The sequence below is a fragment of the Hyperolius riggenbachi genome, chromosome 7, assembly GCF_040937935.1.
Source record: "Hyperolius riggenbachi isolate aHypRig1 chromosome 7, aHypRig1.pri, whole genome shotgun sequence".
Taxonomy (NCBI): Eukaryota; Metazoa; Chordata; class Amphibia; order Anura; family Hyperoliidae; genus Hyperolius; species Hyperolius riggenbachi.
The window spans coordinates 2,290,665-2,316,653 of record NC_090652.1 but is presented as its reverse complement, the minus strand read 5'-3'; the positions used below and the strand labels follow the sequence as shown (position 1 = coordinate 2,316,653).

Genomic DNA, 25,989 nt, shown 5'->3' with positions numbered 1-25,989 from the left:
CATCCCTGGGGTGGTTCCTCCCATCCTTGTGGTGGCTCCTCCCATCCCTCTGGCTCCTCCCATCCTTGGGGGTCCCTTCGGTGCCTCCTATCCCTGGTGGTGGCTCCTCCCATCCCTGGGGTGGCTCCTCCCATCCCTCTGGCTCCTCCTATCCCTGGTGGTGGCTCCTCTCATCTCTCTGGCTCCTCCCATCCCTGGGGTCCCTCCGGCGCCTCCTATCCCTGGATGTGGCTCCTCCCATCCCTGGTGGTGGCTCCTCCCATCCCTCTGGCTCCTCCGATCCCTGGTGGTGGTTCCTCCCATCCCCTGGCTCCTTCCATTCCTGGGGGTCCCTCCGGCGCCTCCTATCCCTGGTGGTGGCTCCTCCCATCCCTCTGGCTCCTCCCATCCCCAGGGTGGCTCCTCCCATCCCTGGCGGTCCCTCCGACGCCTCCTATCCCTGGTGGCTCCTCCCATCCCTCTGGCTCCTCCCATTCCCAGGGTGGCTTCTCCCATCTCTCTCGCTCCTCCCATCCCTGGGGGTCCCTCCGGCTCCTCCCATCCCTGGTGGTGGCTCCTCCCATCCCTGGGGTGGTTCCTCCCATCCTTGTGGTGGCTCCTCCCATCCCTCTGGCTCCTCCCATCCTTGGGGGTCCCTTCGGTGCCTCCTATCCCTGGTGGTGGCTCCTCCCATCCCTGGGGTGGCTCCTCCCATCCCTCTGGCTCCTCCTATCCCTGGTGGTGGCTCCTCTCATCCCTCTGGCTCCTCCCATCCCTGGGGTCCCTCCGGCGCCTCCTATCCCTGGATGTGGCTCCTCCCATCCCTGGTGGTGGCTCCTCCCATCCCTGGTGGTGGCTCCTCCCATCCCCCTGGCTCCTTCCATTCCTGAGGGTCCCTCCGGCGCCTCCTATCCCTGGTGGTGGCTCCTCCCATCCCTGGTGGTGGCTCTTCCAATCCCTGTGGTTCCTGGAAGGACTGGTGGCAGCGGAGCAGTGCTTTTCAGCGCTGCTAGATTTGGGCGCAGCCGGCGCCTCCATAGACTTCAATAGGAATCATTCCTATTGAAGCGCTCAGTGAGAGTGAGTAACGTCGGCGCTGTCAGAAGACTGAGCTGAAGTTGCTTAAAAACATATTATTTTGGCCTCCAGCAATCGCTGGAAGCCGAATTATTTCATTCCCCCACTATCCATGGCGGCCTGGAGGGGGAATAGTAATTAAATCGGCCTGGCCTTGTGCAGAAGCAGGATCAGCCGTATACCGCTGTATCCTGCGCCCAAGTCTACCGGCGCCGATTTCAAATGTACTCTGGTGGCAGCTGTTAGTGCAGCAGTTCCCCTCCCCCCAGCACAGCACTGACGCCGGGGGGCCCACTTGTCCCTCCTCCCATCCCCGGGGGTCCCCCGGCTCCTCCCATCCCCGGGGGTCCCTCCGGCTCCTCCCATCCCTGGGGGTACCTCCGGCTCCTCCCATCCCCGGGGATCCCTCCGGCTCCTCCCATCCCTGTGGTTCCTGGAAGGACTGGTGGCAGCTGTTAGTGCAGCAGTTCCCTTCCCCCAGCACAGCAGTGAGGCCGGGGGGCCCACTTGTCCCTCCTCCCATCCCCGGGGGTCCCTCCGGCTCCTCCCATCCCTGGGGGTACCTCCGGCTCCTCCCATCCCCGGGGATCCCTCCGGCTCCTCCCATCCCTGTGGTTCCTGGAAGGACTGGTGGCAGCTGTTAGTGCAGCAGTTCCCCTCCCCCAGTACAGCACTGAGGCCGGGGGCACACTGGTCCCTCCATGTCGGCGTTGTGTGATTGTGTTTCTCGCATGTAAATTCTGCATGATTTGTGATCCTCTGGACTGCGATGCAATAATTGTGATTGGGAATGTAAGCGTCACGTGGAAAGATGCTAAAGGCTGTCTAATGCTAAATCATGCTAACCACAAGAAGTTTTATGCGTGCTCAACACCAAGCTTAACCCTTACAAGTCTGGCTGTGCAAATCTGGCTAAATAGGCTTATCATGAGGCATTGCTCATGCAAAATTGCATTTGCTTTCGCATGCCAAACTTTGCAGGGTCAAAAACTAATACCGCGAAGCGGTTGCCCTGCGGGAATTAGTTCATGCTATATAGCACTATCCAGGAGCGCCACAGGGAGGCTTCCCAATGCCCCCATACAACCGGGGGGGCTGCAGGGCCCCAGGCTCTCTCACTGCCTAGGGACCACAGCGACACCCCGGAGGGGGAGGCTGGGTGGCGCAGACGACCCCCCCAAGCGTGGCCAGTGCCGGGGAGAGCCATCCGCACCCGCCTCCCAAAATTAAAAACAGGCACTTACCTTAACGTCCATTGCGTTCTGCTACTGCGCATTAACTTGGGGGCACTGCATGGGAAAGGAGTGACGTATGGGTCACCCTGAGCTATAGGGCTCAGGGCTGGCTCACATACAGCACTCCAGAAGGGGGGGGGGGGAGGACAGGCACAGACAACTCACTCCAGGGCTCACACCACCTAGAGCAAGCCATCCACCACCTGCCTCCAAAGGACAGAAAATGCAAAATGCTAACCACAAGAAGATTTATTCTAAATCATGCAGCATAAACGCGATACATGTCAGATTCCAGTGCCACGGCGTGTATTGTGGTCATGTGAGGCCTCTGTTCTGCCACGGCGTGCGTTGTGGTCACGTGAGGCCTCTGTTCTGCCACGGCGTTTGTTGTGGTCACGTGAGGCCTCTGTTCTGCCACGGTGTGTGTTGTGGTCACGTGAGGCCTCTGTTCTGCCACGGCGTGCATTGTGGTCACATAAGGCCTCTGTTCTGCCACGGCGTGCATTGTGGTCACATAAGGCCTCTGTTCTGCCACGGCGTGTGTTGTGGTGACATAAGGCCTCTGTTCTGCCACGGCGTGCTTTGTGGTCACGTGAGGCCTCTGTTCTGCCACGGCGTGCGTTGTGGTCATGTGAGGCCTCAGTTCTGCCACGGCGTGTGTTGTGGTCATGTGAGGCCTCTGTTCTGCCACGGCGAGCGTTGTGGTCACATAAGGCCTCTGTTCTGCCATGGTGTGCGTTGTGGTCATGTGAGGCCTCTCTTCTGCCACGGCGTGCTTTGTGGTCACATAAGGCCTCTGTTCTGCCACGGCGAGCGTTGTGGTCACATAAGGCCTCTGTTCTGCCACGGCGTGCTTTGTGGTCACATAAGGCCTCTGTTCTGCCACGGCGAGCGTTGTGGTCACATAAGGCCTCTGTTCTGCCACGGCGAGCGTTGTGGTCACGTGAGGCCTCTGTTCTGCCACGGCGAGCGTTGTGGTCACGTGAGGCCTCTGTTCTGCCACGGCGTGCGTTGTGGTCATGTGAGGCCTCTGTTCTGCCACGGCGTGCGTTGTGGTCACGTGAGGCCTCTGTTCTGCCACGGCGTGTGTTGTGGTCACGTGAGGCCTCTGTTCTGCCACGGTGTGTGTTGTGGTCACGTGAGGCCTCTGTTCTGCCACGGCGTGCGTTGTGGTCACATAAGGCCTCTGTTCTGCCACGGCGAGCGTTCTGGTCACGTGAGGCCTCTGTTCTGCCACGGCGTGCGTTGTGGTCATGTGAGACCTCTGTTCTGCCACGGCGTGTGTTGTGGTCATGTGAGGCCGCTGTTCTGCCACGGCGTGCGTTGTGGTCACATGAGGCCTCTGTTCTGCCACGGCGTGCTTTGTGGTCACGTGAGGCCTCTGTTCTGCCACGGCGTGTGTTGTGGTCACGTGAGGCCTCTGTTCTGCCACGGCGTGTGTTGTGGTCACGTGAGACCTCTGTTCTGCCACGGCGTGTGTTGTGGTCACATAAGGCCTCTGTTCTGCCACGGCGTGCTTTGTGGTCACATAAGGCCTCTGTTCTGCCACGGCGTGTGTTGTGGTCACATAAGGCCTCTGTTCTGCCACGGTGAGCGTTGTGGTCACGTGAGGCCTCTGTTCTGCCACGGCGTGCTTTGTGGTCACATAAGGCCTCTGTTCTGCCACGGCGTGTGTTGTGGTCACATAAGGCCTCTGTTCTGCCACGGCGAGCGTTGTGGTCACGTGAGGCCTCTGTTCTGCCATGGCGAGCGTTGTGGTCACATGAGGCCTCAGTTCTGCCACGGCGTGTGTTGTGGTCACGTGAGGCCTCTGTTCTGCCATGGCGTGTGTTGTGGTCACGTGAGGCCTCTGTTCTGCCACGGTGTGCGTTGTGGTCACGTGAGGCCTCTGTTCTGCCACGGTGTGTTTTGGTCACGTGAGGCCTCTGTTCTGCCATGGCGAGCGTTGTGGTCACATGAGGCCTCTGTTCTGCCATGGCGTGTGTTGTGGTCACGTGAGGCCTCTGTTCTGCCATGGCGTGTGTTGTGGTCACATGAGGCCTCTGTTCTGCCAGGGCGTGTGTTGTGGTCATGTGAGGCCTCTGTTCTGCCACGGTGTGTTTTGGTCATGTGAGGCCTCTGTTCTGCCATGGCATGCTTTGTGGTCACGTGAGGCCTCGGTTCTGCCATGGCGTGTGTTGTGGTCACATAAGGCCTCTGTTCTGCCACGGCATGTGTTTTGGTCATGTGAGGCCTCTGTTCTGCCATGGCGTGTGTTTTGGTCATGTGAGGCCTCTGTTCTGCCAGGGCGTGCTTTGTGGTCACGTGAGGCCTCGGTTCTGCCATGGCGTGTGTTGTGGTCACATAAGGCCTCTGTTCTGCCACGGCATGTGTTTTGGTCATGTGAGGCCTCTGTTCTGCCACGGCGTGTGTTTTGGTCATGTGAGGCCTCTGTTCTGCCAGGGCGTGCTTTGTGGTCACGTGAGACCTCTCTTCTGCCATGGCGTGTGTTGTGGTCATGTGAGGCCTCTGTTCTGCCACGGCGTGTGTTGTGGTCACTTTAGACCTCTGTTCTTCCACGTCGTGTATTGTGGTCATGTGAGGCCTCTGTTCTGCCAAGGCGTGCTTTGTGGTCATGTGAGGCCTCTGTTCTGCCACGGCATGTGTTGTGGTCATGTGAGGCCTCTGTTCTGCCACGGCATGCGTTGTGGTCACTTTAGACCTCTGTTCTTCCACGTCGTGTATTGTGGTCATGTGAGGCCTCTGTTCTGCCAGGGCGTGCTTTGTGGTCACGTGAGGCCTCTGTTCTGCCACGGCGTGTGTTGTGGTCACATGAGGCCTCTGTTCTGCCACGGCATGTGTTGTGGTCATGTGAGGCCTCTGTTCTGCCACGGCATGTGTTGTGGTCATGTGAGGCCTCTGTTCTGCCACGGCATGCGTTGTGGTCACTTTAGACCTCTGTTCTTCCACGTCGTGTATTGTGGTCATGTGAGGCCTCTGTTCTGCCAGGGCGTGCTTTGTGGTCACGTGAGGCCTTTGTTCTGCCACGGCGTGTGTTGTGGTCACGTGAGGCCTCTGTTCTGCCACGGCGTGTGTTGTGGTCACTTGAGACCTCTTTTCTGCCACGGCGTGTGTTGTGGTCATGTGAGGCCTCTGTTCTGCCACGGCGTGTGTTGTGGTCACGTGAGGCCTCTGTTCTGCCACGGCGTGTGTTGTGGTCACGTGAGGCCTCTGTTCTGCCACGGCGTGTGTTGTGGTCACGTGAGGCCTCTGTTCTGCCACGGCGTGTGTTGTGTTCATGTGAGGCCTCAGTTCTGCCACGGCGTGTGTTGTGTTCATGTGAGGCCTCTGTTCTGCCACGGCGTGTGTTGTGTTCATGTGAGGCCTCTGTTCTGCCACGGCGTGTGTTGTGGTCACTTGAGACCTCTTTTCTGCCACGGCGTGTGTTGTGTTCATGTGAGGCCTCAGTTCTGCCACGGCGTGTGTTGTGGTCACGTGAGGCCTCTGTTCTGCCACGGCGTGTGTTGTGTTCATGTGAGGCCTCAGTTCTGCCACGTCGTGTGTTGTGTTCATGTGAGGCCTCAGTTCTGCCACGGCGTGTGTTGTGTTCATGTGAGGCCTCAGTTCTGCCACGGCGTGTGTTGTGTTCATGTGAGGCCTCTGTTCTGCCACGGCGTGTGTTGTGTTCATGTGAGGCCTCAGTTCTGCCACGTCGTGTGTTGTGTTCATGTGAGGCCTCAGTTCTGCCACGGCGTGTGTTGTGTTCATGTGAGGCCTCAGTTCTGCCACGGCGTGTGTTGTGTTCATGTGAGGCCTCAGTTCTGCCACGGCGTGTGTTGTGGTCACATAAGGCCTCTGTTCTGCCACGGCGTGTGTTGTGGTCACGTGAGGCCTCTGTTCTGCCACGGCGTGTGTTGTGTTCATGTGAGGCCTCTGTTCTGCCACGGCGTGTGTTGTGGTCACGTGAGGCCTCTGTTCTGCCACGGCATGTGTTGTGGTCATGTGAGGCCTCAGTTCTGCCACGGCGTGTGTTGTGTTCATGTGAGGCTTCAGTTCTGCCACGGCGTGTGTTGTGGTCACGTGAGGCCTCTGTTCTGCCACGGCGTGTGTTGTGTTCATGTGAGGCCTCTGTTCTGCCACGGCGTGTGTTGTGGTCACGTGAGGCCTCTGTTCTGCCACGGCATGTGTTGTGGTCATGTGAGGCCTCAGTTCTGCCACGGCGTGTGTTGTGTTCATGTGAGGCTTCAGTTCTGCCACGGCGTGTGTTGTGGTCATGTGAGGCCTCTGTTCTGTGAGCAGCTGATGGCAGTGAACTCACCACATGTCAGCGGATCCTGGTCACTGGCCGGGTGTTTGCTAGCGCTCAGCACAGGCGTCCCCGCGTGGAGTTCCATCTGAGCACAGCAGTCGCCACGCTTACATACCAGGTGAAGTGCTGCGTGTCAAATGTGACCAGGTGTTACCAAACACAGCCATTTGGCTGGATGTGATTGCAGCCAGGCGGCACTTGTGGCCGGGAGGCTGAACTGCCCAACAGATGAGCAGCTTAACCACCTGTCCCTGGCCCAGGACTTCACACTTCATCTCTGCTGTAAAAGATAACCTTTACACAAAAACTTTTTGCAGTGTGCCTACTTCCTCCTTTTATGGAAGCAGATTATATGGTTAACATCCTGTGTTTACAAATTAGCTGCTCTGCTAAGGTTCCTAAGCTGACACCGCTGAGTGATCAGATTACAGTAGTGCTTAGTCACAGAGGAGGGGGAATTAGACAGGCTCTCTAAATACATACAGGGAGCATTTCTCTGTTTTCATTCTGTCCTGTGCAAGAGTTCAGCTCCACTTTAAATCTCACAAGGCTGGTGGTGGGTTTGAATGCAGGGGGAATAGTGGCAGTGAGGCTGGCGTCAGGCTGGGTTATGGCCATTGTCGGGCTAGTTAGGGGCAGAAAGAATTAGCCACATGAAGCAATCTGTGTGTCAAATGTTATTGGTATAAAGCAGCCCTTTCTAGCCTGGAGAAGCCCTGCAAATTTAGGATCTTAAGTAAGCCCTGCAAATATTTTTCAGGAGGCTTTAAAAGTGTGTGTGTCCGTTTATGTCACTTCCCCCTTTTACTCTGCCCCTCATTATACTGCCTCATTATCCTAGTGCTTTTTATTAAAGCGGATCTGAGATGAAAAACTAACTATAACATGTTACTTGTCTATATATTTATCTAAAGTTTACACAGCAGATCTAGCTGCAAACAGCTACAAAAGTTTATGATTATTTATTCCTGTGATACAGTGAGGGCAGCCATGTTCTGTTTGTCACATTGTCACAGGCTGAGGGCTGGAGATGCTATCAGCTTGCCTGTGTGTAAATTCAGTCTCCTCTCCTCCTCCCCTCTGCCTCTGAAATCTCTGGCTAGTAACACCTCCTCCTCCTGCTCAGACTGAGCTCCCATAAGCCCTTGCTACAGTGCCAAGGCTCTCTGAAAAGCTGTGGGCGTGGCTTGTTTAGTTTATAGAGAATTAGAGTATTAAAACAAAACAAGTATTTGGCTTGAGGAATGCCCAATAAACGATATGAAAGGAACACAATTATGCAATGAGTAAAAGTTTATCTCCGATCCACTTTAGGGCCCTTTTACACTAGCGCGATTGCGTTTGCTGAATCGCAAAAGCGCAAATCGCTAGCGATTTTAAAATCACTAAGGTTTGCTAAATAACGTAGGAATCGTGGTAGGTTATTTCCACTACCGTGATTCGATTTTAACACAAACGCGATCGCGCGGTGGAGCAATTATTGCCGCGATTTTGCTATGCCTTGCAGTGCATAGCAAAATCGCAGACGCTATCACCGGGGATTTTGCTGAATCGCAATCGCTAGCGTTTAGCGCTAGCGATTGCAAGTGGAAAAGGGCCCTTAATGCGCTCATTATGATTTTAACCCCCAATTTAGTGCTTCTTGTTCCAGTACCCCTTATTATAGTATGCTCTGTTATACTTTCCCCGCGATGGGGGAAATGTCCCTGCAGAGTACTCGGGGAGCCCTGACTGAGAAAGCCTGCTATAAAGTAAGGGGTCTCTTGTATGATTTCTCTGCTGTGGGTGTCCCTGGTGACTCCGGGCCCAGCTGTAAGCTGAGGTTTCCTATCTGCAGATTGTACTCTGTGTATTGCTATGGGAGCTTCTCCAGGGAATAAACACCTTCACATAAACATTTATAGAGGCCTTGCTGGTAGCTTGTTGGGGAGCAGCTCTTGTCCAGAAAGGAGCAGATACAAGTGTGAGGAAGAAAAGCCATTTACAAATGTTATTGTATTGTGTGTGAGGGCGGTATAGGTGTTATTGTATATAGTGTGTCAGTGTGGAGGGCGGTATAGGTGTTATTGTATATAGTGTGTCAGTGTGGAGGGCAGTATAGATGTATTGTATATAGTGTGTCAGTGTGGAGGGCAGTATAGATGTATTGTATATAGTGTGTCAGTGTGGAGGGCGGTATAGGTGTTATTGTATATAGTGTGTCAGTGTGGAGGGCGGTATAGGTGTTATTGTATATAGTGTGTCAGTGTGGAGGGCAGTATAGATGTATTGTATATAGTGTGTCAGTGTGGAGGGCAGTATAGATGTATTGTATATAGTGTGTCAGTGTGGAGGGCGGTATAGGTGTTATTGTATATAGTGTGTCAGTGTGGAGGGCAGTATAGATGTATTGTATATAGTGTGTCAGTGTGGAGGGTGGTATAGATGGTATTGTGTATATAGTGTGTCAGTGTGGAGGGCGGTATAGGTGTTATTGTATATAGTGTGTCAGTGTGGAGGGCAGTATAGATGTATTGTATATAGTGTGTCAGTGTGGAGGGTGGTATAGATGGTATTGTGTATATAGTGTGTCAGTGTGGAGGGCGGTATAGGTGTTATTGTATATAGTGTGTCAGTGTGGAGGGCGGTATAGGTGTTATTGTATATAGTGTGTCAGTGTGGAGGGCGGTATAGATGTATTGTATATAGTGTGTCAGTGTGGAGGGCGGTATAGATGTATTGTATATAGTGTGTCAGTGTGGAGGGCGGTATAGATGTATTGTATATAGTGTGTCAGTGTGGAGGGCAGTATAGATGTATTGTATATAGTGTGTCAGTGTGGAGGGCAGTATAAATGTATTGTATATAGTGTGTCAGTGTGGAGGGCGGTATAGATGTATTGTATATAGTGTGTCAGTGTGGAGGGCGGTATAGATGTATTGTATATAGTGTGTCAGTGTGGAGGGCAGTATAGATGTATTGTATATAGTGTGTCAGTGTGGAGGGCAGTATAGATGTATTGTATATAGTGTGTCAGTGTGGAGGGCAGTATAGATGTATTGTATATAGTGTGTCAGTGTGTGAGGGCAGTATAGATGTATTGTATATAGTGTGTCAGTGTGGAGGGCAGTATAGATGTATTGTATATAGTGTGTCAGTGTGGAGGGCGGTATAGGTGTTATTGTATATAGTGTGTCAGTGTGGAGGGCAGTATAGATGTATTGTATATAGTGTGTCAGTGTGGAGGGCAGTATAGATGTATTGTATATAGTGTGTCAGTGTGGAGGGTGGTATAGATGGTATTGTGTATATAGTGTGTCAGTGTGGAGTGCGGTATAGGTGTTATTGTATATAGTGTGTCAGTGTGGAGGGCGGTATAGATGTATTGTATATAGTGTGTCAGTGTGGAGGGTGGTATAGATGGTATTGTGTATATAGTGTGTCAGTGTGGAGGGCGGTATAGGTGTTATTGTATATAGTGTGTCAGTGTGGAGGGCAGTATAGATGTATTGTATATAGTGTGTCAGTGTGGAGGGTGGTATAGATGGTATTGTGTATATAGTGTGTCAGTGTGGAGGGCGGTATAGGTGTTATTGTATATAGTGTGTCAGTGTGGAGGGCGGTATAGATGTATTGTATATAGTGTGTCAGTGTGGAGGGCGGTATAGGTGTTATTGTATATAGTGTGTCAGTGTGGAGGGCGGTATAGATGTATTGTATATAGTGTGTCAGTGTGGAGGGCGGTATAGATGTATTGTATATAGTGTGTCAGTGTGGAGGGCAGTATAGATGTATTGTATATAGTGTGTCAGTGTGGAGGGCGGTATAGGTGTTATTGTATATAGTGTGTCAGTGTGGAGGGCGGTATAGATGTATTGTATATAGTGTGTCAGTGTGGAGGGCGGTATAGGTGTTATTGTATATAGTGTGTCAGTGTGGAGGGCGGTATAGATGTATTGTATATAGTGTGTCAGTGTGGAGGGCGGTATAGATGTATTGTATATAGTGTGTCAGTGTGGAGGACGGTATAGATGTATTGTATATAGTGTGTCAGTGTGGAGGGCAGTATAGATGTATTGTATATAGTATGTCAGTGTGGAGGGCGGTATAGATGTATTGTATATAGTGTGTCAGTGTGGAGGGCGGTATAGGTGTTATTGTATATAGTGTGTCAGTGTGGAGGGCAGTATAGATGTATTGTATATAGTGTGTCAGTGTGGAGGGCAGTATAGATGTATTGTATATAGTGTGTCAGTGTGGAGGGTGGTATAGATGGTATTGTGTATATAGTGTGTCAGTGTGGAGGGCGGTATAGGTGTTATTGTATATAGTGTGTCAGTGTGGAGGGCGGTATAGATGTATTGTATATAGTGTGTCAGTGTGGAGGGTGGTATAGATGGTATTGTGTATATAGTGTGTCAGTGTGGAGGGCGGTATAGGTGTTATTGTATATAGTGTGTCAGTGTGGAGGGCAGTATAGATGTATTGTATATAGTGTGTCAGTGTGGAGGGTGGTATAGATGGTATTGTGTATATAGTGTGTCAGTGTGGAGGGCGGTATAGGTGTTATTGTATATAGTGTGTCAGTGTGGAGGGCGGTATAGATGTATTGTATATAGTGTGTCAGTGTGGAGGGCGGTATAGGTGTTATTGTATATAGTGTGTCAGTGTGGAGGGCGGTATAGATGTATTGTATATAGTGTGTCAGTGTGGAGGGCGGTATAGATGTATTGTATATAGTGTGTCAGTGTGGAGGGCAGTATAGATGTATTGTATATAGTGTGTCAGTGTGGAGGGCGGTATAGGTGTTATTGTATATAGTGTGTCAGTGTGGAGGGCGGTATAGATGTATTGTATATAGTGTGTCAGTGTGGAGGGCGGTATAGGTGTTATTGTATATAGTGTGTCAGTGTGGAGGGCGGTATAGATGTATTGTATATAGTGTGTCAGTGTGGAGGGCGGTATAGATGTATTGTATATAGTGTGTCAGTGTGCAGGACGGTATAGATGTATTGTATATAGTGTGTCAGTGTGGAGGGCAGTATAGATGTATTGTATATAGTGTGTCAGTGTGGAGGGCAGTATAGATGTATTGTATATAGTGTGTCAGTGTGGAGGGCGGTATAGATGTATTGTATATAGTGTGTCAGTGTGGAGGGCGGTATAGATGTATTGTATATAGTGTGCAGTGTTCTCCCCAGAATTTTTTTCTACCCGGGTGGTATGGAAATGTAGCCGGGTGCCGTGAAAAAGTAGCCGGTTGGGGCAAGATGAGAGAATGCAGGGCCGGTGCTTCTGTGCACAACTCTGCTTACAGAATAGGAGGAGGTGAGCTGGTAACAGCCGGGTGCTCACCAAAACTAGCCAGGTGGAGCACCCGGCTAAAACAGCCTGGGGAGAACACTGGTGTGTCAGTGTGGAGGGCGGTATAGATGTATTGTATATAGTGTGTCAGTGTGGAGGGCGGTATAGATGTATTGTATATAGTGTGTCAGTGTGGAGGGCGGTATAGATGTATTGTATATAGTGTGTCAGTGTGGAGGGCGGTATAGATGTATTGTGTATATAGTGTGTCAGTGTGGAGGGCGGTATAGATGTATTGTATATAGTGTGTCAGTGTGGAGGGCGGTATAGATGTATTGTATATAGTGTGTCAGTGTGGAGGGCGGTATAGATGTATTGTATATAGTGTGTCAGTGTGCAGGACGGTATAGATGTATTGTATATAGTGTGTCAGTGTGGAGGGCAGTATAGATGTATTGTATATAGTGTGTCAGTGTGGAGGGCAGTATAGATGTATTGTATATAGTGTGTCAGTGTGGAGGGCGGTATAGATGTATTGTATATAGTGTGTCAGTGTGGAGGGCGGTATAGATGTATTGTATATAGTGTGCAGTGTTCTCCCCAGAATTTTTTTCTACCCGGGTGGTATGGAAATGTAGCCGGGTGCCGTGAAAAAGTAGCCGGTTGGGGCAAGATGAGAGAATGCAGGGCCGGTGCTTCTGTGCACAACTCTGCTTACAGAATAGGAGGAGGTGAGCTGGTAACAGCCGGGTGCTCACCAAAACTAGCCAGGTGGAGCACCCGGCTAAAACAGCCTGGGGAGAACACTGGTGTGTCAGTGTGGAGGGCGGTATAGATGTATTGTATATAGTGTGTCAGTGTGGAGGGCGGTATAGATGTATTGTATATAGTGTGTCAGTGTGGAGGGCGGTATAGATGTATTGTATATAGTGTGTCAGTGTGGAGGGCGGTATAGATGTATTGTGTATATAGTGTGTCAGTGTGGAGGGCGGTATAGATGTATTGTATATAGTGTGTCAGTGTGGAGGGCGGTATAGGTGTTATTGTATATAGTGTGTCAGTGTGGAGGGCGGTATAGATGTATTGTATATAGTGTGTCAGTGTGGAGGGCGGTATAGATGTATTGTATATAGTGTGTCAGTGTGGAGGGCAGTATAGATGTATTGTATATAGTGTGTCAGTGTGGAGGGCGGTATAGGTGTTATTGTATATAGTGTGTCAGTGTGGAGGGCGGTATAGATGTATTGTATATAGTGTGTCAGTGTGGAGGGCGGTATAGGTGTTATTGTATATAGTGTGTCAGTGTGGAGGGCGGTATAGATGTATTGTATATAGTGTGTCAGTGTGGAGGGCGGTATAGATGTATTGTATATAGTGTGTCAGTGTGCAGGACGGTATAGATGTATTGTATATAGTGTGTCAGTGTGGAGGGCAGTATAGATGTATTGTATATAGTGTGTCAGTGTGGAGGGCAGTATAGATGTATTGTATATAGTGTGTCAGTGTGGAGGGCGGTATAGATGTATTGTATATAGTGTGTCAGTGTGGAGGGCGGTATAGATGTATTGTATATAGTGTGCAGTGTTCTCCCCAGAATTTTTTTCTACCCGGGTGGTATGGAAATGTAGCCGGGTGCCGTGAAAAAGTAGCCGGTTGGGGCAAGATGAGAGAATGCAGGGCCGGTGCTTCTGTGCACAACTCTGCTTACAGAATAGGAGGAGGTGAGCTGGTAACAGCCGGGTGCTCACCAAAACTAGCCAGGTGGAGCACCCGGCTAAAACAGCCTGGGGAGAACACTGGTGTGTCAGTGTGGAGGGCGGTATAGATGTATTGTATATAGTGTGTCAGTGTGGAGGGCGGTATAGATGTATTGTATATAGTGTGTCAGTGTGGAGGGCGGTATAGATGTATTGTATATAGTGTGTCAGTGTGGAGGGCGGTATAGATGTATTGTGTATATAGTGTGTCAGTGTGGAGGGCGGTATAGATGTATTGTATATAGTGTGTCAGTGTGGAGGGCGGTATAGATGTATTGTATATAGTGTGTCAGTGTGGAGGGCGGTATAGATGTATTGTATATAGTGTGTCAGTGTGGAGGGCGGTATAGATGTATTGTATATAGTGTGTCAGTGTGCAGGACGGTATAGATGTATTGTATATAGTGTGTCAGTGTGGAGGGCAGTATAGATGTATTGTATATAGTGTGTCAGTGTGGAGGGCAGTATAGATGTATTGTATATAGTGTGTCAGTGTGGAGGGCGGTATAGATGTATTGTATATAGTGTGTCAGTGTGGAGGGCGGTATAGATGTATTGTATATAGTGTGCAGTGTTCTCCCCAGAATTTTTTTCTACCCGGGTGGTATGGAAATGTAGCCGGGTGCCGTGAAAAAGTAGCCGGTTGGGGCAAGATGAGAGAATGCAGGGCCGGTGCTTCTGTGCACAACTCTGCTTACAGAATAGGAGGAGGTGAGCTGGTAACAGCCGGGTGCTCACCAAAACTAGCCAGGTGGAGCACCCGGCTAAAACAGCCTGGGGAGAACACTGGTGTGTCAGTGTGGAGGGCGGTATAGATGTATTGTATATAGTGTGTCAGTGTGGAGGGCGGTATAGATGTATTGTATATAGTGTGTCAGTGTGGAGGGCGGTATAGATGTATTGTATATAGTGTGTCAGTGTGGAGGGCGGTATAGATGTATTGTGTATATAGTGTGTCAGTGTGGAGGGCGGTATAGATGTATTGTATATAGTGTGTCAGTGTGGAGGGCGGTATAGATGTATTGTATATAGTGTGTCAGTGTGGAGGGCGGTATAGATGTATTGTATATAGTGTGTCAGTGTGGAGGGCGGTATAGATGTATTGTATATAGTGTTCAACAGGTCTATCCAATGTGTCAGTACTCCAGAATATTATCTGCTACTCACATTAAAATATATACTAATGGTCCCAGATATTTCAAAACAGGGATCTGACAGGTTCTTATATAATCCTCCCACCGTTCCACTCTGGGAACAACAATCGTCCAATCTGTAATGATGATTTTAAGCACACAGTATGATCTTTTCAATAAACTCATCAACACAAAAAAGTCCTAGTTCTCAGGTCCCAAATATAGGCGTTGTCTAGATCAGGGAAGAATTCCTATAACAGCATGCTTTATCCTCATAGAGGCAATATATGTGCTCACCAAACTGAGTTGCCAATCACAACAGTTGGCAAATATCACGTATGGCCCAGCCTGTCAGATGATTCCGGTCCTGCTGTGTCTCCGACCGTTTTCCAGATGTACATGCAAAAAAAGGGGATACACTCTATGGTATAGTATGTTTGAGGACCAACACCCCAAAGTGAACCACACACAACCTGAATAAAGTGACCCAGCACCTGGATATCTTCCTCATCCACAGTATATAGAAGTACTAGCCTCTTACCAACTGCTATGGCTGATCCAGCTTGACCAGCTTGCACGCTTATTGGACATCTTTTTCTTCCGCAGCATCCATATAGCAGCAACACCTTAGGCTCAAACAAACACTAGCATAGCGTAATACTGTTTTATTTTCCGTAAAAAGGTTTAAAATTGCACTTACAAAGTTGCCGATAAAAATGCGCATATCAGTTACAATCCACGTGGTCTGGCGTCTCCTTCCGTGTTTAGGCTCCGCCCAACTAGTTTCGTCACTTAATGACTCATCAGGGGCATGGCCTAACTCCGGAGGAGACGCTGCTTATATACAATCTCTTCCAGTACTTGTCATATGTCAAGGTGCCGCCCACTCGCTGACGACAATAGGCATAGTTAGCCACACCTCCATTCTCCCACTATCATCATCCCCTCGTACTAAGCCAGCCAACCTTAACCCACCAAACCATCCGATTTGACTACTCCGCATTGATGCGGAAACAGAGTTGTTCACATCCTACTTACAACCTGCATCTACTCATAACGCAATAGCGTCACTCCCACTGTGCGCAGCCCCCTCCCAGTTACCAGGGAGATGGAATAACAGCGCAACAGCGCTGCACAAAGTGATGGCTCTAATACCCGTGTCCTGCCAAACTTAATTTTGGCGTTTGTTCTAGATTCTCTTTGAGTGTTTTTTGAAGGCTCAAAAAGTCCTCCCCCGCATACTTACATACCATCATAACAGAATATGAGTCATGTGCGGGACAAGGCAATGCATCATAGCCACATCCTTCACTCCCCTCATGGGGTCCTACTTGAATCATTCATGGGGTCCTACTATAACCAATCCTCTCTAATCCTTCCCTTCATCCCTCCCATGTATCAATATTCTAAATATCACCCAAATAAACCACCCCCACCTCATTCCCTGATACACTTCACCTCCCCCTCTCCATAAACCGTTAGAGTGCTGGTGTGCCCACCTTGACATTGTGCTCCCAGCTTGCAGAGATATACATTCAGATAATATATCCTCCCCTTCCCCACACTGTTAATCATCAGATAATATACAGTCAGACAATGTATCCTCCCCTTTCCCATATACAGATAATATACAGTCAGACAATGTATCCTCCCCTTTCCCATAGTGTTAATCATCAGATATGAAACAATTTATGTCAAGTTCTACATTCAACCCCCCGGGTTTCATAGTTTTAAGCTCATATATCCATCGTGTTTCCAACTTAGAGATCTCCCTAATTTTGTGACACCCCCTCCATTTCGTGGTTAACTTTTGTATCCCTTGAAATGTCAGAACACTCGGATCTCTAGCATGTGCCTCCTCAAAATGTTTTGATACACTGTGCCCCTGAAAACCTTTCAATATGTTGTTAATATGTTCACCGACCCGTGCCTTTAGTGTTCTTTTAGTTCTACCAACATACTGCAGTCCGCATGGGCACCCTAACAGGTAAACCACATGCGAACTGCAGCAGTGAATAAACTCACGAACCTTGTGATTCTGACCGGTCACTGTGCTTGTCACCACTCTGTTTCTAATTCCTTGTGCTCTCTCACACGTAGTACAATGCCCACATGGGTAAAAGCCAACCTGGCCCCATGCATCGGTTTTATTTCTCACTTTTGGACCTTCAATATATGTACGAACTAACTGTCTCTGTAAATTGTCTGCTTTTCTGTAGATGAATTTTGGTTTCATCGGTAATGCCGCCCCCAGAATCGGATCACTTCTCAGTAGCCCCCAATGTCTCCTAAATACCTTTTCGACCTCTTTATACTGAGAGTTATAGTCCAAAAGGATTGCATGGTCAAAAGAGTTGTTTGTTGGGTTTTCTATCCTTTTTTGCATTAAAAATTGTTCTCTATCACATCCCAGGATTGCTTCTGCTGTCTTCTCCAGCTCACCCCTCTTATATCCTTTCTCAACAAACTTATTGATCAGCATCTCTGTTTGTATAAGATAATCCGTGTCTCTTGAGCAATTCCTCCGGATTCTGCAGAACTGCCCCTTTGGGATATTCTGCAACCATTTGGGATGGTGGCAACTGTTGATCGGTATGTAGGCATTTCTATCTGTCTTTTTGAAGAAGGTTTTTGTGCCTATTACTCCATCCCTCCTCTGCAGCACTATATCAAGGAAATCCAACTCATCCCTTCCACTTTTTATTGTGAGCTGGATCCCCAGTTCATTATCATTAAGCCAGTTGATATATTCATCTAACTCATTCTTTGTACCCTCCCATATCCAAAATAGGTCATCAATAAAACGATGCCATTGGCTAACTCTATTACTTTCAGGGCACATCAAAATCCTCCTCTCCCACTGATCCATAAAGATATTGGCCACGCTGGGTGCATATTTTGCCCCCATAGCGCAGCCAAGTATCTGTAAAAAGAAGTCCCCATTGTACCAAAAATAGTTATGGGTGAGGGAAAAATGAAGCAGTGATAAAATGAACTGAATCTGTTTTTCTCCAATCACTCCCTGACTCATGAGGGCCTGCTCTACTGACCTCAGTGCTTCCCTGTGCGGAATAATTGTATATAGTGATGTCACATCTGCCGTCACAAGCAAACAATTTTCATTAATCTGGAGCCCATTGGTGGCTTGAAGGAAGTGCTTCGTATCTCTTAATAAATGGGGCAATGTTTGCACTACCGGTTGTAGGAATGTGTCTATGTATTCCCCTACCCTTTGGTTCAGGGATCCAATCCCACTGATAATGGGCCTGCCGGGGGGAGATTCGAGGCTTTTGTGGATCTTAGGATTTATATACATAACGGGAATCCTAGGAGCATCTATCATTAAGTACTTGAATTCTGCATCCTTCAGTATCCCCTGAGTGAGGCCTCCTCTCAACAGGTCTCTCAGAGTTTCAGTGTACTCTCTGGTTGGATCACCCCTTAATTTCTTGTATGTAGAGTTATCATCAATGATTCTTTGCATTTCCTGCTTATACTGCTCTACATGAAGAACAACTACCCCTCCCCCTTTATCTGCTGGTCTGACAAGAATCTCCTTCCTGCCATTGAGTTGCCTGATTTGTTCAGATTCCACATTCTTTTTCTTACCCTGGATCCCCTCAAGGTCCCTGAGCACCATATTTTTAAATTTTTGAATTGTCCCATCCCTGGACTGATCAGGGGGGTTGAATGTAGACTTATTTCTCAACATTGTGTGCGTAATCTCACCAGGGATCCCACCCCTATTCACCCTGGTAGTGGGCCCTTCTTTGGACAAGAAATACCGTTTAATATTTAATTTCCTCGCAAACTTATGCACATTAATATACGCATCAAATTTGTTCAGGCTTTGTGCAGGGGCATATTTTAGGCCTTTATCAAGGACCTTTATCTCTGCATTGGTCAGATCAACCCCACTTATGTTAAAAATACCTTTTCCCATCATTCTCTTCTTCTTTTCTGATCTACCTCCTCTTCTTCCTCGTCTGTTTCCCTTTTTCGTGTATTCCTTATGTGATAATCCATATCCTCCCACTGGATCCTCCCTCCCCCCCTCCCCCCTAAAAAATGATGTTGTATAGTCTCCTCTGTCTCCCTATTGAGGGGTTCATACCGGTTATAGGTGGGTGGGTAGTTGCTCCATCTTTCCCTTTCCTCCCAGCTTCCCCTTGCTGGCTCCCTTTTTAGGGGACTACGTGCTCTATTTGGTGCTGGTTTAAGGTCATGTGTATACTGTCTAGGATACATACCTCTTCCCCCCCCTAGGGCCCACCCTTCCCCTGGTGGGTCTGGGATTCTCCCATCTTTCATCATTAGGGGTTTTATATTCTCTCCTTTTAGGAGAAAGGTAATTCCTTTCATGATTAGTGATCCTATCAGATACATGTCGTAATTGATTTTCCAACACCCTCCCCCTGTACTCATTAAAGGGGTCTGCCTGGTGTTCAGCTCGATGGGTCAGCACGCTTGAATTACTGGCTCCCGCATTTTTCTTTTTCTCCTCCTCCTCTTGTTCCCTCACCTGTCGTTTAGTTTGTTCCACCTGCCATTTGTAAGCTACCTTCTTTTTGTAGTCCTGCCAGTCGCTTTGAAACCGACTGATCCTCAGCTCACTGACCTCTTTCTCATTTTTCTGTATAATTTTTCCCAAAGTGTTTGCATTCCCAATTCCCAACAAACATTTTTTAAGGGTATACACCCCTGCTGATTGAGAGCGCACCAGGCAGACCGGTTCATGTTCTATTAATATTCTGTGAGGAGCGCATTGGTCACCCCAACCCCATATTAATTGTATATAGTGTGTCAGTGTGGAGGGCGGTATAGATGTATTGTATATAGTGTGTCAGTGTGGAGGGTGGTATAGATGTATTGTATATAGTGTGTCAGTGTGGAGGGCGGTATAGATGTATTGTATATAGTGTGTCAGTGTGGAGGGTGGTATAGATGTATTGTATATAGTGTGTCAGTGTGGAGGGCGGTATAGATGTATTGTATATAGTGTGTCGGTGTGGAGGGCGGTATAGATGTATTGTATATAGTGTGTCAGTGTGGAGGGCAGTATAGATGTATTGTATATAGTGTGTCAGTGTGGAGGGCGGTATAGATGTATTGTATATAGTGTGTCTGTGTGGAGGGCAGTATAGATGTATTGTATATAGTGTGTCAGTGTGGAGGGCGGTATAGATGTATTGTATATAGTGTGTCAGTGTGGAGGGCGGTATAGATGTATTGTATATAGTGTGTCAGTGTGGAGGGCGGTATAGATGTATTGTATATAGTGTGTCAGTGTGGAGGGCAGTATAGATGTATTGTATATAGTGTGTCAGTGTGGAGGGCGGTATAGATGTATTGTATATAGTGTGTCAGTGTGGAGGGCAGTATAGATGTATTGTATATAGTGTGTCAGTGTGGAGGGCGGTATAGATGTATTGTATATAGTGTGTCTGTGTGGAGGGCAGTATAGATGTATTGTATATAGTGTGTCAGTGTGGAGGGCGGTATAGATGTATTGTATATAGTGTGTCGGTGTGGAGGGCAGTATAGATGTATTGTATATAGTGTGTCAGTGTGGAGGGCAGTATAGATGTATTGTATATAGTGTGTCAGTGTGGAGGGCGGTATAGATGTATTGTATATAGTGTGTCAGTGTGGAGGGCGGTATAGATGTATTGTATATAGTGTGTCAGTGTGGAGGGCGGTATAGATGTATTGTATATAGTGTGTCAGTGTGGAGGGCAGTATAGATGTATTGTATATAGTGTGTCAGTGTGGAGGGCGGTATAGATGTATTGTATATAGTGTGTCAGTGTGGAGGGCAGTATAGATGTATTGTATATAGTGTGTCAGTGTGGAGGTCGGTATAGATGTATTGTATATAGTATGTCAGTGTGGAGAGCAGTATAGATGTATTGTATATAGTGTGTCAGTGTGGAGGGCGGTATAGGTGTATTGTATATAGTGTGTCAGTGTGGAGGGCGGTATAGATGTATTGTATATAGTGTGTCAGTGTGGAGGGCGGTATAGATGTATTGTGTATATAGTGTGTCAGTGTGGAGGGCGGTATAGATGTATTGTATATAGTGTGTCAGTGTGGAGGGCAGTATAGATGTATTGTATATAGTGTGTCAGTGTGGAGGGCAGTATAGATGTATTGTATATAGTGTGTCAGTGTGGAGGGCAGTATAGATGTATTGTATATAGTGTGTCAGTGTGGAGGGCGGTATAGATGTATTGTATATAGTGTGTCGGTGTGGAGGGCGGTATAGATGTATTGTATATAGTGTGTCAGTGTGGAGGGCAGTATAGATGTATTGTATATAGTGTGTCAGTGTGGAGGGCAGTATAGATGTATTGTATATAGTGTGTTAGTGTGGAGAGCGGTATAGATGTATTGAATATAGAGAGCTCATTGATCATTCGTCGTTTTGCAGTGACTTTGTTCCTCATAGTGGGGATTGAATCTTGTGCCTGCTACACACCATGCAATTTCCCATCAGATAGGAGTTAAATGGATAAATTGCATGGTGTGTACCAGCATTATGCTGGGAGATTTCTCAGCAGATTTACTGTCCGATCGATTTCCATTTACTTCTATGAAAAATGATCGGACCTGTCGGAAATGATCTATCGAACCTTTCTATCTTTCTTTGGAGAAACGGAGGGAGCAAGCATGTCTTCTGGGTCGTTGGAGTTTGGCGCCATCATGCGAGCGTAGCATGGCCGCAAGCGGCTGGGAGTGTTGTGCACATGCGCAGTAGGCTACCGGCCATGCTCACTTACTGAGGGAAGCATGCAGCTGGGGGTGCTGTGCACATGCGCAGAAGGCTTCCGACCGTGGTCGCGCACTGAGGAAAGCATGCAGCTGGGGGTGCTGTGCACATGTGCAGAAGGCTTGAGCGTCTGGTTCACAAACGCCTGACCCAGTACCTCAATGCCAACTCACTACTAGACCCACTGCAATCTGGATTTCGGCCTGCCCACTCAACCGAAACGGCTCTCACCAAAGTGGTCAATGACCTTGCCTTAGCTAAAGCTGAAGGTAAATACACCATTCTCCTCCTCCTTGACCTTTCAGCAGCTTTTGATACAGTAGATCATCCCCTACTCCTCCAGTCCCTCCAATCCATGGGCATTCACGATCTCGTCCTGACCTGGCTTTCATCCTACCTCTCCAACTGCTCCTTCACGACCTCCTTCAATGAGTCCTCGTCCACCCCCAACCACCTCTCAGTGGGAGTCCCCCAAGGCTCGGTCCTTGGCCCCCTACTGTTCTCCCTATACACCTCCTCCATTGGCAAGGTTATCTCCAGGGCTGTGGAGTCGGAGTCGTGGAGTCGGAGTCGTGGAGTCGGGCAATTTTGGGTGCCTGGAGTCGGAGTCGGGAAAAAATGCACCGACTCCGACTCCTAATGAATTTGTAACTGTAATTAACCTCCCTGGCGTTCTATTAAAATCGCCAGGGAGGCTGCAGGAGGGTTTTTTTTTTTATAAAAAAAAAAACTATTTTATGCAGCCAACTGAAAGTTGGCTGCATGAAAGCCCACTAGAGGGCGCTCCGGAAGCGTCATTCTGATCGCCTCCGGCGCCCAGAATAAACAAGGAAGGCCGCAATGAGCAGCCTTCCTTGTTTTGCTTCCCTCGTCGCCATAGCGACGAGCGGAGTGACGTCATGGACGTCAACCGACGTCCTGACATCAGCCGCCTCCGATCCAGCCCTTAGCGCTGGCCGGAACTATTTGTTCCGGCTGCGCAGGGCTCGGGCGGCTGGGGGGACCCTCTTTCGCCGCTGCTCGCGGCGGATCGCAGCAGAGCGGCGGCGATCAGGCAGCACACGCGGCTGGCAAAGTGCCGGCTGCGTGTGCTGCTTTTTATTTGGTAAAAATCGTCCCAGCAGGGCCTGAGCGGCGACCTCCGGCGGTAATGGACGTGTATACTCGTCCATACCGCCAAGGAGGTTAAAATAGAAAATATGATAAAATGTTCTATTTCTCAGATAATAGTCATTAAAAATAATGTATATATACAGTATATATACAGTAATAGCTGTGCTTAGTCTACAAAAATGAAATAAACCAATCAAAATTAGTTACTTGTGCTGCTTCAATAAAGCAGTCCCCGTATTTTTCAAGTCAGATATACATATCTGATTGTGACTGTATATATGATGTGTACACAGGAATCTCTTATATACACTAAATAACATCTATGCTGTAAGTATAAAGCCTGATGGTTAGCCATGTCACTATATAGAGATGGTCAACGAGATGGAAATAATTCTGCATTGATGCTGATTTATGCAAATGTATGCACTCCCTTTGCTGATGAAATCAAATAATTTGATATGTTGTTATTAAAATTTGGTTTGGTGACTACAAATTAAAGGGAAACTGAGACGGGTGAAAAGTAAAGTTTTATACATACCTGGGGCTTCCTCCAGCCCCCTTCAGGCTAATCAGTCCCTCACTGTCTTCCACCACCCGGATCTTCTGCTATGAGTCCTGGTAATTCAGCCAGTCAGCGCTGTCCGGCCGCATGCCGCTCCCACAGCCAGGAACATTCTGCACCTGCGCAATAGTGCTGCACAGGTGTAGTATGCTCCTGGCGGCGGAGTGTGTGCATGCGCACTACGCCCAACTGGCTCAAGTACCTGGACTCATAGCAGAAGATCCAGGTGGTGGAGGAGGACAACGAGGGACTGATTATCCTGAAGGCGGCTGGAGGAAGCCCCAGTTATGTATAAAACTTTAATTTCATCTGTCTCAGGTTTACTTTGTTACACAGTAGTACTATACTCTACATATGCACTCCCCACAGAGCTGCAGGGAATCCACTGAGAATGCTGTGCACATTGAACACAGAGGTGTTGTCTGTTTACAATCTCCTCATTCCCCTGCAGAGTACCTGCACATCATTCTTACATGTACCCACACTTACATTGCCTAGGGCCTGATAGATGTTCTTTGTTCCGGTTTGTACCTTTTACAAGTACTCTTACCAAGGACTAGTTTTAGTCTAAAGGGAATAAATATAGTAGTCTACATATCCTTCTCACTTCAGTTGTCTTGTAAAATTCCTAAGCATTGGCAGTTAAGAGACGAATTTCATGTTACATACTTTTAATCAACAAAATTGTAATATACAAATTAGAGGAGTCGGAGTCGTGGAGTCGGAGTCGGAGTCGGTGGAATCCTAAACTGAGGAGTCGGAGTCGGTGGATTTTTGGACCGACTCCACAGCCCTGGTTATCTCCTCCATGGGTTTTAACTATCATCTGTATGCAGATGACACCCAAATCTATCTCCACACCCCTGACATATCCACCACTACCATGGACAAGGTCTCCTCCTGCCTATCTGCCATCTCCTCCTGGATGTCCGCTAGGTTCCTAAAACTAAATCTAGACAAAACGGAATTTATGATCTTCCCACCCCGGTCATCCCTGGACCTCCCAGATGTGCAGGTCACTGTTAACCACACTACTATTCACCCTACCTCTCAAGCCCGCTGTCTGGGTGTCACCCTGGACTCCGCACTCTCCTTCACTCCCCACATCCAAAACCTCACAAAGTCCTGCAACTTCCACCTTCGTAACATCTGTAAGATTCGCCCTTTCCTGACCCCTGCCACCACCAAACTCCTCATCCATGCCCTCATAATTTCCTGCCTCGACTACTGCAATGCCCTTCTGTCTGGACTCCCTAAGACCCGAATAGCCCCACTGCAGTCCATCATGAATGCGGCTGCCAGAATTATCCACTCCTCCCATCGCTCCACCAGGGCGGCTCCCCTCCGTGAATCCCTCCACTGGCTTCCTATCCAGTCCAGAATCAGATTCAAGATATTGTGTCTGACCTACAAATCCATCCACAAAACCTGTCCAACCTACATTTCTGATCTTACTCAGAGATACACACCAAGCCGCTCACTCCGCTCCTCCAATGAACTTCGCCTGACCGTCCCCCGCATCACCCAGTCCCATGCACGCCTCCAAGACTTCTCAAGAGCCGCTCCGACACTATGGAACTCCCTACCTCCACCCATTAGGGCAGCCCCCTCCTTCAACACCTTCAAGAAGGCCCTCAAAACTCACCTTTTCACTCTTGCCTACCACCCCTCACAATTGCTCTAAACCCACAGCCGAACTCTGGTCCCCTACCTCTCGTGTCCATACCTCTCCCTCTAGATTGTAAGCCTTTGGGCAGGGTCCTCACTCCTTTTGTGTCCTACCTGATCATGCACCTCTATTACTGTGCACCCATTCTATGCATTTGAGTGAACCTAACTTGCCTAACTCCATGCTCCCATCCAGTGACTGACTAAGCATTACCTTGTACTCATACTGTGCTGTGTGATCTGGTTTTCTTGTATTCCTGTATTGTCATATTGCTGTTTGTCACCCCTAAATATTGTCTGTAACCTAAATTAATGTCCAGCGCTGCGTAATATGTTGGCGCTTTATAAATACAACAAATAAATAAATAAATAAATAAGGCTTCTGGCCGTGGTCACGCACTGAGGGAAGCAAGCGGCTGGGGGTGCTGTGCACATGGGCAGGCGGCTTCCGGCCGTGGTCACGCACTGAGGGAAGCATGCAGCTGGGGGTGCTGTGCACATGTGCAGAAGGCTTCCGGCCGTGGTCACGCACTGAGGGAAGCATGCAGCTGGGGGTGCTGTGCACATGTGCAGAAGGCTTCCGGCCGTGGTCACGCACTGAGGGAAGCATGCAGCTGGGGGTGCTGTGCACATGCGCAGAAGGCTTCCGGCCGTGGTCACGCACTGAGGGAAGCATGCAGCTGGGGGTGCTGTGCACATGCGCAGAAGGCTTCTGGCCGTGGTCACGCACTGAGGGAAGCATGCAGCTGGGGGTGCTGTGCACATGGGCAGAAGGCTTCCGGCCGTGGTCACGCACTGAGGGAAGCATGCAGCTGGGGGTGCTGTGCACATGGGCAGAAGGCTTCCGGCCGTGGTCACGCACTGAGGGAAGCATGCAGCTGGGGGTGCTGTGCACATGTGCAGAAGGCTTCCGGCCGTGGTCACGCACTGAGGGAAGCATGCACCTGGGGGTGCTGTGCACATGTGCAGAAGGCTTCCGGCCGTGGTCACGCACTGAGGGAAGCATGCAGCTGGGGGTGCTGTGCACATGCGCAGAAGGCTTCCGGCCGTGGTCACGCACTGAGGGAAGCATGCAGCTGGGAGTGCTGTGCACATGCGCAGAAGGCTTCCGGCCGTGGTCACGC

General features: G+C 49.0%; 1 protein-coding gene across 5 annotated transcripts in view; it reads left to right on the top strand.

Moving 5' to 3' along the window:
* The window catches only part of UBN1 (ubinuclein 1), a 118,838-nt gene that overhangs the window by 785 nt on the left and 92,064 nt on the right, over positions 1–25,989 (top strand). The gene's annotated exons all lie outside the window — the stretch shown is intronic.